Raw genomic sequence first — 20,009 nt, forward strand, 5'->3', positions numbered from 1 at the left:
TAACCTGGACTTAACCAGGACTTAACCTGGACTTAACCTGGACTTAACCAGGATTAACCAGGACTTAACCAGGACTTAACCAGGACTTAACCTGGACTTAACCAGGACTTAACCTGGACTTAACCAGGACTTAACCAGGACTTAACCTGGACTTAACCTGGACTTAACCAGGATTAACCAGGACTTAACCAGGACTTAACCTGGACTTAACCTGGACTTAACCAGGACTTAACCTGGACTTAACCTGGACTTAACCAGGATTAACCAGGACTTAACCAGGACTTAACCTGGACTTAACCAGGACTTAACCTGGACTTAACCAGGACTTAACCAGGACTTAACCAGGACTTAACCTGGACTTAACCTGGACTTAACCAGGATTAACCTGGACTTAACCAGGACTTAACCTGGACTTAACCAGGACTTAACCAGGACTTAACCAGGACTTAACCTGGACTTAACCTGGACTTAACCAGGATTAACCAGGACTTAACAAGGACTTAACCAGGACTTAACCTGGACTTAACCAGGACTTAACCAGGACTTAACCTGGACTTAACCTGGACTTAACCAGGATTAACCAGGACTTAACCAGGACTTAACCTGGACTTAACCAGGACTTAACCTGGACTTAACCTGGACTTAACCAGGACTTAACCAGGACTTAACCTGGACTTAACCTGGACTTAACCAGGACTTAACCTGGACTTAACCAGGACTTAACCAGGACTTAACCTGGACTTAACCTGGACTTAACCTGGACTTAACCAGGACTTAACCTGGACTTAACCTGGACTTAACCTGGACTTAACCTGGACTTAACCAGGACTTGTGTGTGATGTGTCGAGTGTGTGATGTGTCGAGTGTGTGATGTGTCGAGTGTGTGATGGTGTCGAGTGTGTGATGTGTCGAGTGTGTGATGTGTCGAGTGTGTGATGTGTCGAGTGTGTGATGGTGTCGAGTGTGTGATGTGTCGAGTGTGTGATGTGTCGAGTGTGTGATGTGTCGAGTGTGTGATGTGTCGAGTGTGTGATGTGTCGAGTGTGTGATGTGTCGAGTGTGTGATGTGTCGAGTGTGTGATGGTGTCGAGTGTGTGATGTGTCGAGTGTGTGATGTGTCGAGTGTGTGATGTGTCGAGTGTGTGATGTGTCGAGTGATGTGATGGTGTCGAGTGTGTGATGGTGTCGAGTGTGTGATGGTGTCGAGTGTGTGATGGTGTCGAGTGTGTGATGTGTCGAGTGTGTGATGTGTCGAGTGTGTGATGTGTCGAGTGTGTGATGTGTCGAGTGTGTGATGTGTCGAGTGTGTGATGTGTCGAGTGTGTGATGTGTCGAGTGTGTGATGTGTCGAGTGTGTGATGGTGTCGAGTGTGTGATGTGTCGAGTGTGTGATGTGTCGAGTGTGTGATGTGTCGAGTGTGTGATGGTGTCGAGTGTGTGATGTGTCGAGTGTGTGATGGTGTCGAGTGTGTGATGTGTCGAGTGTGTGATGTGTCGAGTGTGTGATGGTGTCGAGTGTGTGATGTGTCGAGTGATGTGATGGTGTCGAGTGTGTGATGTGTCGAGTGTGTGATGGTGTCGAGTGTGTGATGTGTCGAGTGTGTGATGTGTCGAGTGTGTGATGGTGTCGAGTGTGTGATGGTGTCGAGTGTGTGATGGTGTCGAGTGTGTGATGTGTCGAGTGTGTGATGGTGTCGAGTGTGTGATGTGTCGAGTGTGTGATGGTGTCGAGTGTGTGATGTGTCGAGTGTGTGATGTGTCGAGTGTGTGATGGTGTCGAGTGTGTGATGGTGTCGAGTGTGTGATGGTGTCGAGTGTGTGATGTGTCGAGTGTGTGATGTGTCGAGTGTGTGATGTGTCGAGTGTGTGATGTGTCGAGTGTGTGATGGTGTCGAGTGTGTGATGTGTCGAGTGTGTGATGTGTCGAGTGTGTGATGTGTCGAGTGTGTGATGTGTCGAGTGTGTGATGTGTCGAGTGTGTGATGGTGTCGAGTGTGTGATGTGTCGAGTGTGTGATGTGTCGAGTGTGTGATGTGTCGAGTGTGTGATGGTGTCGAGTGTGTGATGTGTCGAGTGTGTGATGTGTCGAGTGTGTGATGTGTCGAGTGTGTGATGTGTCGAGTGTGTGATGTGTCGAGTGTGTGATGTGTCGAGTGTGTGATGTGTCGAGTGTGTGATGTGTCGAGTGTGTGATGGTGTCGAGTGTGTGATGTGTCGAGTGTGTGATGTGTCGAGTGTGTGATGGTGTCGAGTGTGTGATGGTGTCGAGTGTGTGATGTGTCGAGTGTGTGATGTGTCGAGTGTGTGATGTGTCGAGTGTGTGATGGTGTCGAGTGTGTGATGGTGTCGAGTGTGTGATGTGTCGAGTGTGTGATGTGTCGAGTGTGTGATGTGTCGAGTGTGTGATGTGTCGAGTGTGTGATGGTGTCGAGTGTGTGATGTGTCGAGTGTGTGATGTGTCGAGTGTGTGATGGTGTCGAGTGTGTGATGTGTCGAGTGTGTGATGTGTCGAGTGTGTGATGTGTCGAGTGTGTGATGTGTCGAGTGTGTGATGTGTCGAGTGTGTGATGTGTCGAGTGTGTGATGTGTCGAGTGTGTGATGTGTCGAGTGTGTGATGGTGTCGAGTGTGTGATGTGTCGAGTGTGTGATGTGTCGAGTGTGTGATGGTGTCGAGTGTGTGATGGTGTCGAGTGTGTGATGTGTCGAGTGTGTGATGTGTCGAGTGTGTGATGTGTCGAGTGTGTGATGGTGTCGAGTGTGTGATGGTGTCGAGTGTGTGATGTGTCGAGTGTGTGATGTGTCGAGTGTGTGATGTGTCGAGTGTGTGATGTGTCGAGTGTGTGATGTGTCGAGTGTGTGATGGTGTCGAGTGTGTGATGTGTCGAGTGTGTGATGTGTCGAGTGTGTGATGTGTCGAGTGTGTGATGTGTCGAGTGATGTGATGGTGTCGAGTGTGTGATGGTGTCGAGTGTGTGATGTGTCGAGTGTGTGATGTGTCGAGTGTGTGATGTGTCGAGTGTGTGATGGTGTCGAGTGTGTGATGTGTCGAGTGTGTGATGTGTCGAGTGTGTGATGTGTCGAGTGTGTGATGTGTCGAGTGTGTGATGTGTCGAGTGTGTGATGTGTCGAGTGTGTGATGTGTCGAGTGTGTGATGTGTCGAGTGTGTGATGTGTCGAGTGTGTGATGTGTCGAGTGTGTGATGTGTCGAGTGTGTGATGTGTCGAGTGTGTGATGGTGTCGAGTGTGTGATGTGTCGAGTGTGTGATGTGTCGAGTGTGTGATGGTGTCGAGTGTGTGATGTGTCGAGTGTGTGATGTGTCGAGTGTGTGATGTGTCGAGTGTGTGATGGTGTCGAGTGTGTGATGTGTCGAGTGTGTGATGTGTCGAGTGTGTGATGTGTCGAGTGTGTGATGGTGTCGAGTGTGTGATGGTGTCGAGTGTGTGATGGTGTCGAGTGTGTGATGTGTCGAGTGTGTGATGGTGTCGAGTGTGTGATGGTGTCGAGTGTGTGATGGTGTCGAGTGTGTGATGGTGTCGAGTGTGTGATGTGTCGAGTGTGTGATGGTGTCGAGTGTGTGATGTGTCGAGTGTGTGATGGTGTCGAGTGTGTGATGGTGTCGAGTGTGTGATGGTGTCGAGTGTGTGATGGTGTCGAGTGTGTGATGTGTCGAGTGTGTGATGTGTCGAGTGTGTGATGTGTCGAGTGTGTGATGGTGTCGAGTGTGTGATGTGTCGAGTGTGTGATGGTGTCGAGTGTGTGATGTGTCGAGTGTGTGATGGTGTCGAGTGTGTGATGGTGTCGAGTGTGTGATGGTGTCGAGTGTGTGATGGTGTCGAGTGTGTGATGGTGTCGAGTGTGTGATGGTGTCGAGTGTGTGATGGTTTTGTGACTGTGACATTTCTATAGCAAGAGTTGCCTTGGGGCAGACTGACAGAAACTAGGCTATTCACATGTAAGAGAAGTCAGCTAAAGTAACACACTGTAGCCATGGTAACACACTGTCACAGCTGTAGCCATGGTAACACACTGTCACAGCTGTAACCATGGTAACACACTGTCACAGCTGTAGCCATGGTAACACTGTCACAGCTGTAGCCATGGTAACACACTGTCACAGCTGTAGTCATGGTAACACACTGTCACAGCTGTAGCCATGGTAACACTGTCATAGCTGTAGCCATGGTAACACACTGTCACACTGTAGCCATGGTAACACACTGTCACAGCTGTAACCATGGTAACACACTGTCACAGCTGTAGTCATGGTAACACACTGTCACAGCTGTAGCCATGGTAACACACTGTCACAGCTGTAGCCATGGTAACACACTGTCACAGCTGTAGCCATGGTAACACACTGTCACAGCTGTAACCATGGTAACACACTGTCACAGCTGTAGCCATGGTAACACTGTCACAGCTGTAGCCATGGTAACACACTGTCACAGCTGTAGTCATGGTAACACACTGTCACAGCTGTAGCCATGGTAACACACTGTCACACTGTAGCCATGGTAACACACTGTCACAGCTGTAACCATGGTAACACACTGTCACAGCTGTAGTCATGGTAACACACTGTCACAGCTGTAGCCATGGTAACACACTGTCACAGCTGTAGCCATGGTAACACACTGTCACAGCTGTAGCCATGGTAACACACTGTCACAGCTGTAACCATGGTAACACACTGTCACAGCTGTAGCCATGGTAACACTGTCACAGCTGTAGCCATGGTAACACACTGTCACACTGTAGCCATGGTAACACACTGTCACAGCTGTAACCATGGTAACACACTGTCACAGCTGTAGTCATGGTAACACACTGTCACAGCTGTAGCCATGGTAACACACTGTCACAGCTGTAGCCATGGTAACACACTGTCACAGCTGTAGCCATGGTAACACACTGTCACAGCTGTAACCATGGTAACACACTGTCACAGCTGTAGCCATGGTAACACTGTCACAGCTGTAGCCATGGTAACACACTGTCACAGCTGTAGTCATGGTAACACACTGTCACAGCTGTAGCCATGGTAACACACTGTCACACTGTAGCCATGGTAACACACTGTCACAGCTGTAACCATGGTAACACACTGTCACAGCTGTAGTCATGGTAACACACTGTCACAGCTGTAGCCATGGTAACACACTGTCACAGCTGTAGCCATGGTAACACACTGTCACAGCTGTAGCCATGGTAACACACTGTCACAGCTGTAACCATGGTAAAACACTGTCACAGCTGTAACCATGGTAACACACTGTCACAGCTGTAGTCATGGTAACACACTGTCACACTGTAGCCATGGTAACACACTGTCACAGCTGTAGTCATGGTAACACACTGTCACAGCTGTAGTCATGGTAACACACTGTCACAGCTGTAACCATGGTAACACACTGTCACAGCTGTAGCCATGGTAACACACTGTCACAGCTGTAACCATGGTAACACACTGTCACAGCTGTAGCCATGGTAACACACTGTCACAGCTGTAGCCATGGTAACACACTGTCACAGCTGTAGTCATGGTAACACACTGTCACAGCTGTAGCCATGGTAACATACTGTCACAGCTGTAGCCATGGTAACACACTGTCACAGCTGTAGCCATGGTAACACACTGTCACAGCTGTAACCATGGTAACACACTGTCACAGCTGTAGCCATGGTAACACGCTGTAGCCATGGTAACACACTGTCACAGCTGTAGCCATGGTAACACGCTGTAGCCATGGCAACACACTGTCACAGCTGTAACCATGGTAACACACTGTCACAGCTGTAGTCATGGTAACACACTGTCACAGCTGTAACCATGGTAACACACTGTCACAGCTGTAACCATGGTAACACTGTCACAGCTGTAGCCATGGTAACACACTGTCACAGCTGTAGTCATGGTAACACACTGTCACAGCTGTAGCCATGGTAACACACTGTCACAGCTGTAGCCATGGTAACACACTGTCACACTGTAGCCATGGTAACACACTGTCACAGCTGTAGCCATGGTAACACACTGTCACAGCTGTAGCCATGGTAACACACTGTCACAGCTGTAACCATGGTAACACACTGTCACAGCTGTAGTCATGGTAACACACTGTCACACTGTAGCCATGGTAACACAATGTCACAGCTGTAGTCATGGTAACACACTGTCACAGCTGTAGTCATGGTAACACACTGTCACAGCTGTAGCCATGGTAACACACTGTCACAGCTGTAGTCATGGTAACACACTGTCACACTGTAGCCATGGTAACACACTGTCACAGCTGTAGTCATGGTAACACACTGTCACAGCTGTAACCATGGTAACACACTGTCACAGCTGTAACCATGGTAACACACTGTCACAGCTGTAGCCATGGTAACACTGTCACAGCTGTAGCCATGGTAACACACTGTCACAGCTGTAGCCATGGTAACACACTGTCACAGCTGTAGCCATGGTAACACACTGTCACAGCTGTAGCCATGGTAACACACTGTCACAGCTGTAGCCATGGTAACACACTGTCACACTGTAGCCATGGTAACACACTGTCACAGCTGTAGCCATGGTAACACTGTCACAGCTGTAGCCATGGTAACACACTGTCACAGCTGTAGTCATGGTAACACACTGTCACAGCTGTAACCATGGTAACACACTGTCACAGCTGTAGCCATGGTAACAAGCTGTAGCCATGGTAACACACTGTCACAGCTGTAACCATGGTAACACACTGTCACAGCTGTAGTCATGGTAACACACTGTCACAGCTGTAACCATGGTAACACACTGTCACAGCTGTAACCATGGTAACACACTGTCACAGCTGTAGCCATGGTAACACACTGTCACAGCTGTAGCCATGGTAACACACTGTCACAGCTGTAGCCATGGTAACACGCTGTAGCCATGGTAACACACTGTCACAGCTGTAACCATGGTAACACACTGTCACAGCTGTAGCCATGGAAACACACTGTCACAGCTGTAGTCATGGTAACACACTGTCACAGCTGTAGCCATGGTAACACGCTGTAGCCATGGTAACACACTGTCACAGCTGTAACCATGGTAACACACTGTCACAGCTGTAGCCATGGTAACACACTGTCACCGCTGTAACCATGGTAACACACTGTCACACTGTAGCCATGGTAACACACTGTCACAGCTGTAGTCATGGCAACACACTGTCACAGCTGTAACCATGGTAACACACTGTCACAGCTGTAGCCATGGTAACACACTGTCACAGCTGTAGTCATGGTAACACACTGTCACAGCTGTAGTCATGGTAACACACTGTCACAGCTGTAACCATGGTAACACACTGTCACAGCTGTAGTCATGGTAACACACTGTCACAGCTGTAACCATGGTAACACACTGTCACAGCTGTAGTCATGGTAACACACTGTCACAGCTGTAACCACACACTGTCACAGCTGTAACCATGGTAACACACTGTCACAGCTGTAGCCATGGTAACACTGTCACAGCTGTAGTCATGGTAACACACTGTCACAGCTGTAGCCATGGTAACACACTGTCACACTGTAGCCATGGTAACACACTGTCACAGCTGTAACCATGGTAACACACTGTCACAGCTGTAGTCATGGTAACACACTGTCACAGCTGTAGCCATGGTAACACACTGTCACAGCTGTAGCCATGGTAACACACTGTCACAGCTGTAGCCATGGTAACACACTGTCACAGCTGTAACCATGGTAACACACTGTCACAGCTGTAGTCATTGTAACACACTGTCACAGCTGTAACCATGGTAACACACTGTCACAGCTGTAACCATGGTAACACACTGTCACAGCTGTAGCCATGGTAACACTGTCACAGCTGTAGCCATGGTAACACACTGTCACAGCTGTAGCCATGGTAACACACTGTCACACTGTAGCCATGGTAACAAACTGTCACAGCTGTAGCCATGGTAACACTGTCACAGCTGTAACCATGGTAACACACTGTCACACTGTAGCCATGGTAACACACTGTCACAGCTGTAGTCATGGTAACACACTGTCACAGCTGTAGTCATGGTAACACACTGTCACAGCTGTAACCATGGTAACACACTGTCACAGCTGTAGCCATGGTAACACACTGTCACAGCTGTAGCCATGGTAACACACTGTCACAGCTGTAGCCATGGTAACACACTGTCACAGCTGTAGTCATGGTAACACTGTCACAGCTGTAGTCATGGTAACACACTGTCACAGCTGTAGCCATGGTAACACACTGTCACAGCTGTAGCCATGGTAACACACTGTCACAGCTGTAGCCATGGTAACACACTGTCACAGCTGTAACCATGGTAACACACTGTCACAGCTGTAGCCATGGTAACACACTGTCACAGCTGTAACCATGGTAACACACTGTCACAGCTGTAGCCCTGGTAACACACTGTCACAGCTGTAACCATGGTAACACACTGTCACAGCTGTAGTCATGGTAACACACTGTCACAGCTGTAGCCATGGTAACACGCTGTAGCCATGGTAACACACTGTCACAGCTGTAACCATGGTAACACACTGTCACAGCTGTAGCCATGGTAACACACTGTCACAGCTGTAGTCATGGCAACACACTGTCACAGCTGTAACCATGGTAACACACTGTCACAGCTGTAGCCATGGTAACACACTGTCACAGCTGTAGTCATGGTAACACACTGTCACAGCTGTAGCCATGGTAACACACTGTCACAGCTGTAACCATGGTAACACACTGTCACAGCTGTAGCCATGGTAACACACTGTCACAGCTGTAGTCATGGTAACACACTGTCACAGCTGTAGCCATGGTAACACACTGTCACAGCTGTAACCATGGTAACACACTGTCACAGCTGTAGCCATGGTAACACACTGTCACAGCTGTAGCCATGGTAACACACTGTCACACTGTAGCCATGGTAACACACTGTCACAGCTGTAGCCATGGTAACACACTGTCACAGCTGTAACCATGGTAACACACTGTCACAGCTGTAGCCATGGTAACACACTGTCACAGCTGTAGCCATGGTAACACACTGTCACAGCTGTAACCATGGTAACACACTGTCACAGCTGTAGCCATGGTAACACACTGTCACAGCTGTAGCCATGGTAACACACTGTCACACTGTAGCCATGGTAACACACTGTCACAGCTGTAGCCATGGTAACACACTGTCACAGCTGTAACCATGGTAACACACTGTCACAGCTGTAGCCATGGTAACACACTGTCACAGCTGTAGCCATGGTAATACACTGTCACAGCTGTAACCATGGTAACACACTGTCACAGCTGTAGCCATGGTAACACACTGTCACAGCTGTAGCCATGGTAACACACTGTCACACTGTAGCCATGGTAACACACTGTCACAGCTGTAGCCATGGTAACACACTGTCACAGCTGTAACCATGGTAACAGTGTGTCACTTTAGCTCCAGCTCCTCCGGGGATGCAGAAGCGTTCCTAGGCCAGAGACATAGTCCCTCCAGCGTGTCCTGGGTCTTCTCCGGGGCCTCTTCACGGTGGGACGTCCAGCCACCTGAGGAAACTCATCTCGACCACTTGAACCCGCGATCTTGTCCTTTGGGTCATTAAAGCTCATGACCAAAGGTGAGGTCAGAACGTAGAGCTTTGTCTTTCGACTCAGCTCCTTCTTCACCACAACAGTCCCATGTGGACAACATGTGGTGAGGACTAAACCAGGTCCAAACCAGGACTAAACTAGGACTAAACAAGGTCCAAACCAGGACTAAACCAGGTCCAAACCAGGACTAAACTAGGACTAAACAAGGTCCAAACCAGGACTAAACCAGGTCCAAACCAGGTCCAAACCAGGACTAAACCAGGACTAAACCAGGACTAAACCAGGACTAAACCAGGACCAAACCAGGTCCAAACCAGGACTAAACCAGGTCCAAACTAGGACTAAACCAGGACTAAACCAGGTCCAAACCAGGTCCAAACCAGGTCCAAACCAGGTCTAAACCAGGTCTAAACCAGGTCCAAACCAGGTCCATACCAGGTCCAAACCAGGTCTAAACCAGGACCAAACTAGGACTAAACTAGGTCCAAACCAGGTCCAAACCAGGTCCAAACCAGGTCTAAACCAGGTCCAAACCAGGTCCAAACCAGGACTAAACCAGGTCCAAACCAGGTCCAAACCAGGACTAAACTAGGACTAAACTAGGTCCAAACCAGGTCCAAACCAGGTCCAAACCAGGTCTAAACCAGGTCCAAACCAGGTCCAAACCAGGTCTAAACCAGGTCCAAACCAGGTCCAAACCAGGTCCAAACCAGCTCCAAACCAGGACTAAACCAGGTCCAAACCAGGTCCAAACCAGGTCGAAACCAGGACTAAACCAGGTCCAAACCAGGTCCAAACCAGGACTAAACTAGGACTAAACCAGGACCAAACCAGGACTAAACTAGGACTAAACAAGGTCCAAACAAGGTCCAAACCAGGTCCAAACCAGGTCCAAACCAGGACTAAACCAGGTCAAAACCAGGTCCAAACCAGGACTAAACTAGGACTAAACAAGGTCCAAACAAGGTCCAAACCAGGTCCAAAACCAGGTCCAAACCAGGACTAAACCAGGACTAAACTAGGACTAAACAAGGTCCAAACCAGGACTAAACCAGGTCTAAACCAGGTCCAAACCAGGTCCAAACCAGGTCCAAACAAGGTCTAAACCAGGTCCAAACCAGGTCCAAACCAGGACTAAACCAGGTCCAAACCAGGACTAAACCAGGTCCAAACCAGGTCCAAACCAGGTCTAAACCAGGTCCAAACCAGGTCTAAACTAGGACTAAACTAGGTCCAAACCAGGTCCAAACCAGGTCCAAACGAGGTCTAAACCAGGTCCAAACCAGGACTAAACCAGGTCCAAACCAGGTCCAAACCAGGACCAAACTAGGACTAAACTAGGTCCAAACCAGGTCCAAACCAGGTCCAAACCAGGTCTAAACCAGGTCCAAACCAGGACTAAACCAGGTCCAAACCAGGTCCAAACCAGGACCAAACTAGGACTAAACCAGGTCCAAACCAGGTCCAAACCAGGACTAAACCAGGTCCAAACCAGGTCCAAACCAGGACCAAACTAGGACTAAACTAGGTCCAAACCAGGTCCAAACCAGGTCCAAACCAGGTCTAAACCAGGTCCAAACCAGGTCCAAACCAGGACTAAACCAGGTCCAAACCAGGTCCAAACCAGGACCAAACTAGGACTAAACCAGGTCCAAACCAGGTCCAAACCAGGACTAAACTAGGACTAAACAAGGTCCAAACAAGGTCCAAACCAGGTCCAAACCAGGTCTAAACCAGGTCCAAACCAGGTCCAAACCAGGTCCAAACCAGGTCTAAACCAGGTCCAAACCAGGTCCAAACCAGGTCCAAACCAGGTCCAAACCAGGTCTAAACCAGGTCCAAACCAGGTCCAAACCAGGACTAAACCAGGTCCAAACCAGGTCCAAACCAGGTCCAAACCAGGTCCAAACCAGGTCTAAACCAGGTCCAAACCAGGTCCAAACCAGGACTAAACCAGGTCCAAACCAGGTCCAAACCAGGTCCAAACCAGGTCTAAACCAGGTCCAAACCAGGTCTAAACCAGGACTAAACCAGGACCAAACTAGGACTAAACTAGGACTAAACAAGGTCCAAACCAGGTCCAAACCAGGTCCAATCCAGGTCCAAACCAGGACTAAACCAGGTCCAAACCAGGACTAAACTAGGACTAAACAAGGTCCAAACCAGGTCCAAACCAGGTCCAAACCAGGTCCAAACCAGGTCCAATCCAGGTCTAAACCAGGACCAAACTAGGACTAAACTAGGACTAAACAAGGTCCAAACCAGGTCCAATCCAGGTCCAAACCAGGACTAAACCAGGTCCAAACCAGGACTAAACTAGGACTAAACAAGGTCTAAACAAGGTCCAAACCAGGTCCAAACCAGGTCTAAACCAGGTCTAAACCAGGACTAAACCAGGACCAAACTAGGACTAAACTAGGACTAAACAAGGTCCAAACCAGGTCCAATCCAGGTCCAAACCAGGACTAAACCAGGTCCAAACCAGGACTAAACCAGGACTAAACCAGGACTAAACCAGGACTAAACAAGGTCCAAACCAGGACTAAACTAGGACTAAACAAGGTCCAAACCAGGACTAAACCAGGTCCAAACCAGGTCCAAACCAGGACTAAACCAGGACTAAACCAGGACTAAACCAGGACCAAACCAGGTCCAAACCAGGACTAAACCAGGTCCAAACTAGGACTAAACCAGGACTAAACCAGGACTAAACCAGGACCAAACCAGGTCCAAACCAGGACTAAACCAGGTCCAAACCAGGTCTAAACCAGGACTAAACCAGGACTAAACCAGGACTAAACCAGGTCCAAACCAGGTCCAAACCAGATCTAAACCAGGTCCAAACCAGGTCCAAACCAGGTCTAAACCAGGTCCAAACCAGGTCCAAACCAGGACTAAACCAGGTCCAAACCAGGTCCAAACCAGGACTAAACCAGGTCTAAACCAGGACTAAACCAGGACTAAACCAGGTCCAAACCAGGTCCAAACCAGGTCGAAACCAGGACTAAACAAGGTCCAAACCAGGTCCAAACCAGGTCCAAACCAGGACTAAACCAGGTCCAAACCAGGTCCAAACCAGGACTAAACTAGGACTAAACCAGGACCAAACTAGGACTAAACTAGGACTAAACCAGGTCCAAACCAAGACTAAACCAGGTCAAAACCAGGACTAAACCAGGTCAAAACCAGGTCCAAACCAGGTCCAAACCAGGTCCAAACAAGGTCTAAACCAGGTCCAAACCAGGACTAAACCAGGTCCAAACCAGGACTAAACCAGGACTAAACCAGGACTAAACAAGGTCCAAACAAGGTCCAAACCAGGTCCAAACCAGGTCCAAACCAGGTTCAAACCAGGACTAAACCAGGACTAAACTAGGACTAAACAAGGTCCAAACCAGGACTAAACCAGGTCTAAACCAGGTCCAAACCAGGTCCAAACCAGGACTAAACTAGGACTAAACAAGGTCCAAACCAGGTCTAAACCAGGTCCAAACCAGGTCCAAACCAGGTCTAAACCAGGTCCAAACCAGGTCCAAACCAGGACTAAACCAGGTCCAAACCAGGTCCAAACCAGGACTAAACCAGGTCCAAACCAGGTCCAAACCAGGACTAAACCAGGTCCAAACCAGGTCCAAACCAGGACCAAACTAGGACTAAACCAGGTCCAAACCAGGTCCAAACCAGGACTAAACTAGGACTAAACAAGGTCCAAACAAGGTCCAAACCAGGTCCAAACCAGGTCTAAACCAGGTCCAAACCAGGTCCAAACCAGGTCCAAACCAGGTCTAAACCAGGTCCAAACATGGTCCAAACCAGGTCCAAACCAGGTCCAAACCAGGTCTAAACCAGGTCCAAACCAGGTCCAAACCAGGACTAAACCAGGTCCAAACCAGGTCCAAACCAGGTCCAAACCAGGTCCAAACCAGGACTAAACCAGGACCAAACTAGGACTAAACTAGGACTAAACCAGGTCCAAACCAGGTCTAAACCAGGTCCAAACCAGGTCCAAACCAGGTCTAAACCAGGTCCAAACCAGGTCCAAACCAGGTCCATACCAGGTCCAAACCAGGTCTAAACCAGGACCAAACTAGGACTAAACTAGGTCCAAACCAGGTCCAAACCAGGTCCAAACCAGGTCTAAACCAGGTCCAAACCAGGTCCAAACCAGGACTAAACCAGGTCCAAACCAGGACCAAACTAGGACTAAACCAGGTCCAAACCAGGTCCAAACCAGGTCCAAACCAGGTCTAAACCAGGTCCAAACCAGGTCTAAACCAGGACTAAACCAGGTCCAAACCAGGACCAAACTAGGACTAAACCAGGTCCAAACCAGGTCCAAACCAGGTCCAAACCAGGTCTAAACCAGGTCCAAACCAGGTCCAAACCAGGTCTAAACCAGGTCCAAACCAGGTCCAAACCAGGACTAAACCAGGTCCAAACCAGGTCCAAACCAGGACCAAACTAGGACTAAACCAGGTCCAAACCAGGTCCAAACCAGGACTAAACTAGGACTAAACAAGGTCCAAACAAGGTCCAAACCAGGTCCAAACCAGGTCTAAACCAGGTCCAAACCAGGTCCAAACCAGGTCCAAACCAGGTCTAAACCAGGTCCAAACATGGTCCAAACCAGGTCCAAACCAGGTCCAAACCAGGTCTAAACCAGGTCCAAACCAGGTCCAAACCAGGACTAAACCAGGTCCAAACCAGGTCCAAACCAGGTCCAAACCAGGTCCAAACCAGGACTAAACCAGGACCAAACTAGGACTAAACTAGGACTAAACCAGGTCCAAACCAGGTCTAAACCAGGACCAAACTAGGACTAAACTAGGACTAAACCAGGTCCAAACCAGGTCCAAACCAGGTCCAAACCAGGTCTAAACCAGGTCCATACCAGGTCCAAACCAGGTCTAAACCAGGACCAAACTAGGACTAAACTAGGTCCAAACCAGGTCCAAACCAGGTCCAAACCAGGTCTAAACCAGGTCCAAACCAGGTCCAAACCAGGACTAAACCAGGTCCAAACCAGGTCCAAACCAGGACTAAACTAGGACTAAACTAGGTCCAAACCAGGTCCAAACCAGGTCCAAACCAGGTCTAAACCAGGTCCAAACCAGGTCCAAACCAGGTCCAAACCAGGTCCAAACCAGGTCCAAACCAGGACTAAACCAGGTCCAAACCAGGTCCAAACCAGGACTAAACTAGGACTAAACCAGGACCAAACCAGGACTAAACTAGGACTAAACAAGGTCCAAACAAGGTCCAAACCAGGTCCAAACCAGGTCCAAACCAGGACTAAACCAGGTCAAAACCAGGTCCAAACCAGGTCCAAACCAGAACTAAACCAGGACTAAACTAGGACTAAACAAGGTCCAAACCAGGACTAAACCAGGTCTAAACCAGGTCCAAAACAGGTCCAAACCAGGTCCAAACAAGGTCTAAACCAGGTCCAAACCAGGTCCAAACCAGGACTAAACCAGGTCCAAACCAGGACTAAACCAGGACTAAACCAGGTCTAAACTAGGACTAAACTAGGTCCAAACCAGGTCCAAACCAGGTCCAAACGAGGTCTAAACCAGGTCCAAACCAGGTCCAAACCAGGTCTAAACCAGGTCCAAACCAGGTCCAAACCAGGTCTAAACCAGGTCCAAACCAGGTCCAAACCAGGACTAAACCAGGACTAAACTAGGACTAAACAAGGTCCAAACAAGGTCCAAACCAGGTCCAAACCAGGTCTAAACCAGGTCCAAACCAGGTCCAAACCAGGACTAAACCAGGTCTAAACCAGGTCCAAACCAGGTCCAAACCAGGTCCAAACCAGGACTAAACCAGGTCCAAACCAGGTCCAAACCAGGACTAAACCAGGTCCAAACCAGGTCCAAACCAGGACTAAACCAGGTCCAAACCAGGTCCAAACCAGGACCAAACTAGGACTAAACCAGGTCCAAACCAGGTCCAAACCAGGACTAAACTAGGACTAAACAAGGTCCAAACAAGGTCTAAACCAGGTCCAAACCAGGTCCAAACCAGGTCCAAACCAGGTCTAAACCAGGTCTAAACCAGGACTAAACCAGGTCTAAACCAGGTCCAAACCAGGTCCAAACCAGGACTAAACCAGGTCCAAACCAGGTCCAAACCAGGTCCAAACCAGGTCCAAACCAGGACTAAACCAGGACCAAACTAGGACTAAACTAGGACTAAACCAGGTCCAAACCAGGTCTAAACCAGGTCCAAACCAGGTCCAAACCAGGACTAAACCAGGTCCAAACCAGGTCCAAACCAGGTCCAAACCAGGTCTAAACCAGGTCCAAACCAGGTCCAAACCAGGTCCATACCAGGTCCAAACCAGGTCTAAACCAGGACCAAACTAGGACTAAACTAGGTCCAAACCAGGTCCAAACCAGGTCCAAACCAGGTCTAAACCAGGTCCAAACCAGGTCCAAACCAGGACTAAACCAGGTCCAAACCAGGACCAAACTAGGACTAAACCAGGTCCAAACCAGGTCCAAACCAGGTCCAAACCAGGTCTAAACCAGGTCCAAACCAGGTCTAAACCAGGACTAAACCAGGTCCAAACCAGGACCAAACTAGGACTAAACCAGGTCCAAACCAGGTCCAAACCAGGTCCAAACCAGGTCTAAACCAGGTCCAAACCAGGTCCAAACCAGGTCTAAACCAGGTCCAAACCAGGTCCAAACCAGGACTAAACCAGGTCCAAACCAGGTCCAAACCAGGACCAAACTAGGACTAAACCAGGTCCAAACCAGGTCCAAACCAGGACTAAACTAGGACTAAACAAGGTCCAAACAAGGTCCAAACCAGGTCCAAACCAGGTCTAAACCAGGTCCAAACCAGGTCCAAACCAGGTCCAAACCAGGTCTAAACCAGGTCCAAACATGGTCCAAACCAGGTCCAAACCAGGTCCAAACCAGGTCTAAACCAGGTCCAAACCAGGTCCAAACCAGGACTAAACCAGGTCCAAACCAGGTCCAAACCAGGTCCAAACCAGGTCCAAACCAGGACTAAACCAGGACCAAACTAGGACTAAACTAGGACTAAACCAGGTCCAAACCAGGTCTAAACCAGGACCAAACTAGGACTAAACTAGGACTAAACCAGGTCCAAACCAGGTCCAAACCAGGTCCAAACCAGGTCTAAACCAGGTCCATACCAGGTCCAAACCAGGTCTAAACCAGGACCAAACTAGGACTAAACTAGGTCCAAACCAGGTCCAAACCAGGTCCAAACCAGGTCTAAACCAGGTCCAAACCAGGTCCAAACCAGGACTAAACCAGGTCCAAACCAGGTCCAAACCAGGACTAAACTAGGACTAAACTAGGTCCAAACCAGGTCCAAACCAGGTCCAAACCAGGTCTAAACCAGGTCCAAACCAGCTCCAAACCAGGACTAAACCAGGTCCAAACCAGGTCCAAACCAGGTCCAAACCAGGACTAAACCAGGTCCAAACCAGGTCCAAACCAGGACTAAACTAGGACTAAACCAGGTCCAAACCAGGACTAAACAAGGTCCAAACAAGGTCCAAACCAGGTCCAAACCAGGTCCAAACCAGGACTAAACCAGGTCAAAACCAGGTCCAAACCAGGTCCAAACCAGAACTAAACCAGGTCTAAACCAGGTCCAAAACAGGTCCAAACCAGGTCCAAACAAGGTCTAAACCAGGTCCAAACCAGGTCCAAACCAGGACTAAACCAGGTCCAAACCAGGACTAAACCAGGACTAAACCAGGTCTAAACTAGGACTAAACTAGGTCCAAACCAGGTCCAAACCAGGTCCAAACGAGGTCTAAACCAGGTCCAAACCAGGTCCAAACCAGGTCTAAACCAGGTCCAAACCAGGTCCAAACCAGGTCTAAACCAGGTCCAAACCAGGTCCAAACCAGGACTAAACCAGGTCCAAACCAGGTCCAAACCAGGACCAAACTAGGACTAAACCAGGTCCAAACCAGGTCCAAACCAGGACTAAACTAGGACTAAACAAGGTCCAAACAAGGTCCAAACCAGGTCCAAACCAGGTCTAAACCAGGTCCAAACCAGGTCCAAACCAGGTCCAAACCAGGTCCAAACCAGGTCCAAACCAGGACTAAACCAGGTCCAAACCAGGTCCAAACCAGGACCAAACTAGGACTAAACTAGGTCCAAACCAGGTCCAAACCAGGTCCAAACCAGGTCTAAACCAGGTCCAAACCAGGTCCAAACCAGGTCTAAACCAGGTCCAAACCAGGTCCAAACCAGGACTAAACCAGGTCCAAACCAGGTCCAAACCAGGACCAAACTAGGACTAAACCAGGTCCAAACCAGGTCCAAACCAGGTCCAAACCAGGACTAAACCAGGTCCAAACCAGGTCCAAACCAGGTCCAAACCAGGTCCAAACCAGGTCCATACCAGGTCTAAACCAGGACTAAACTAGGACTAAACTAGGACTAAACAAGGTCCAAACCAGGACTAAACCAGGTCCAAACCAGGACTAAACTAGGACTAAACAAGGTCCAAACCAGGTCCAAACCAGGTCCAAACCAGGTCTAAACCAGGACTAAACCAGGACCAAACTAGGACTAAACTAGGACTAAACAAGGTCCAAACCAGGTCCAAACCAGGTCCAATCCAGGTCCAAACCAGGTCTAAACCAGGTCCAAACCAGGTCCAAACCAGGTCTAAACCAGGTCCAAACCAGGTCCAAACCAGGTCCAAACCAGGACCAAACTAGGACTAAACAAGGTCCAAACCAGGTCCAAACCAGGTCCAAACCAGGTCCAAACCAGGACTAAACCAGGTCCAAACCAGGTCCAAACCAGGTCTAAACCAGGTCCAAACCAGGTCCAAACCAGGTCCAAACCAGGACTAAACCAGGACTAAACTAGGACTAAACAAGGTCCAAACCAGGACTAAACCAGGTCTAAACCAGGTCTAAACCAGGTCCAAACCAGGACTAAACCAGGACTAAACTAGGTCCAAACCAGGTCCAAACCAGGTCCAAACCAGGTCTAAACCAGGTCCAAACCAGGACTAAACCAGGTCCAAACCAGGTCCAAACCATGACCAAACTAGGACTAAACTAGGACTAAACCAGGTCCAAACCAGGTCCAAACCAGGTCCAAACCAGGACCAAACTAGGACTAAACAAGGTCCAAACCAGGTCCATACCAGGTCTAAACCAGGACTAAACCAGGACCAAACTAGGACTAAACTAGGACTAAACAAGGTCCAAACCAGGTCCAATCCAGGTCCAAACCAGGACTAAACCAGGTCCAAACCAGGACTAAACTAGGACTAAACAAGGTCTAAACAAGGTCCAAACCAGGTCCAAACCAGGTCCAAACCAGGACTAAACCAGGACTAAACCAGGACTAAACCAGGACTAAACAAGGTCCAAACCAGGACTAAACTAGGACTAAACAAGGTCCAAACCAGGACTAAACCAGGTCCAAACCAGGTCCAAACCAGGACTAAACCAGGACTAAACCAGGACTAAACCAGGACTAAACCAGGACCAAACCAGGTCCAAACCAGGTCTAAACCAGGACTAAACAAGGTCCAAACCAGGACTAAACTAGGACTAAACAAGGTCCAAACCAGGACTAAACCAGGTCCAAACCAGGTCCAAACCAGGACTAAACCAGGTCCAAACTAGGACTAAACCAGGACTAAACCAGGTCCAAACCAGGTCCAAACCAGGTCCAAACCAGGTCTAAACCAGGTCCAAACCAGGTCCAAACCAGGTCTAAACCAGGACTAAACCAGGACTAAACCAGGACTAAACCAGGACTAAACCAGGTCCAAACCAGGTCCAAACCAGATCTAAACCAGGTCCAAACCAGGTCCAAACCAGGTCTAAACCAGGTCCAAACCAGGTCCAAACCAGGACTAAACCAGGTCCAAACCAGGTCCAAACCAGGTCCAAACCAGGACTAAACCAGGTCCAAACCAGGTCCAAACCAGGTCCAAACCAGGACTAAACCAGGTCCAAACCAGGTCCAAACCAGGACTAAACCAGGTCCAAACCAGGTCCAAACCAGGTCCAAACCAGGTCCAAACCAGGTCCATACCAGGTCTAAACCAGGTCCAAACCAGGTCCAATCCAGGTCTAAACCAGGACTAAACCAGGACCAAACTAGGACTAAACTAGGACTAAACAAGGTCCAAACCAGGTCCAAACCAGGTCCAAACCAGGTCCAAACCAGGTCCAATCCAGGTCCAAACCAGGTCTAAACCAGGTCCAAACCAGGACTAAACCAGGTCCAAACCAGGTCCAAACCAGGACTAAACCAGGTCTAAACCAGGTCCAAACCAGGTCCAAACCAGGTCCAAACCAGGACTAAACCAGGTCCAAACCAGGTCCAAACCAGGTCCAAACCAG

At 49.1% G+C, this 20,009-nt stretch overlaps 1 protein-coding gene across 1 annotated transcript in view; it reads right to left on the reverse strand.

Moving 5' to 3' along the window:
• LOC140346530 (haloacid dehalogenase-like hydrolase domain-containing 5) overlaps window positions 1-20,009 on the reverse strand; it is an 85,774-nt gene that overhangs the window by 54,545 nt on the left and 11,220 nt on the right. The gene's annotated exons all lie outside the window — the stretch shown is intronic.

Source organism: Eucyclogobius newberryi, unplaced genomic scaffold, assembly GCF_026437365.1.
Source record: "Eucyclogobius newberryi isolate DKJ021-1_F unplaced genomic scaffold, fEucNew1.0.hap1 SCAF_11, whole genome shotgun sequence".
Lineage (NCBI taxonomy): Eukaryota > Metazoa > Chordata > Actinopteri > Gobiiformes > Gobiidae > Eucyclogobius > Eucyclogobius newberryi.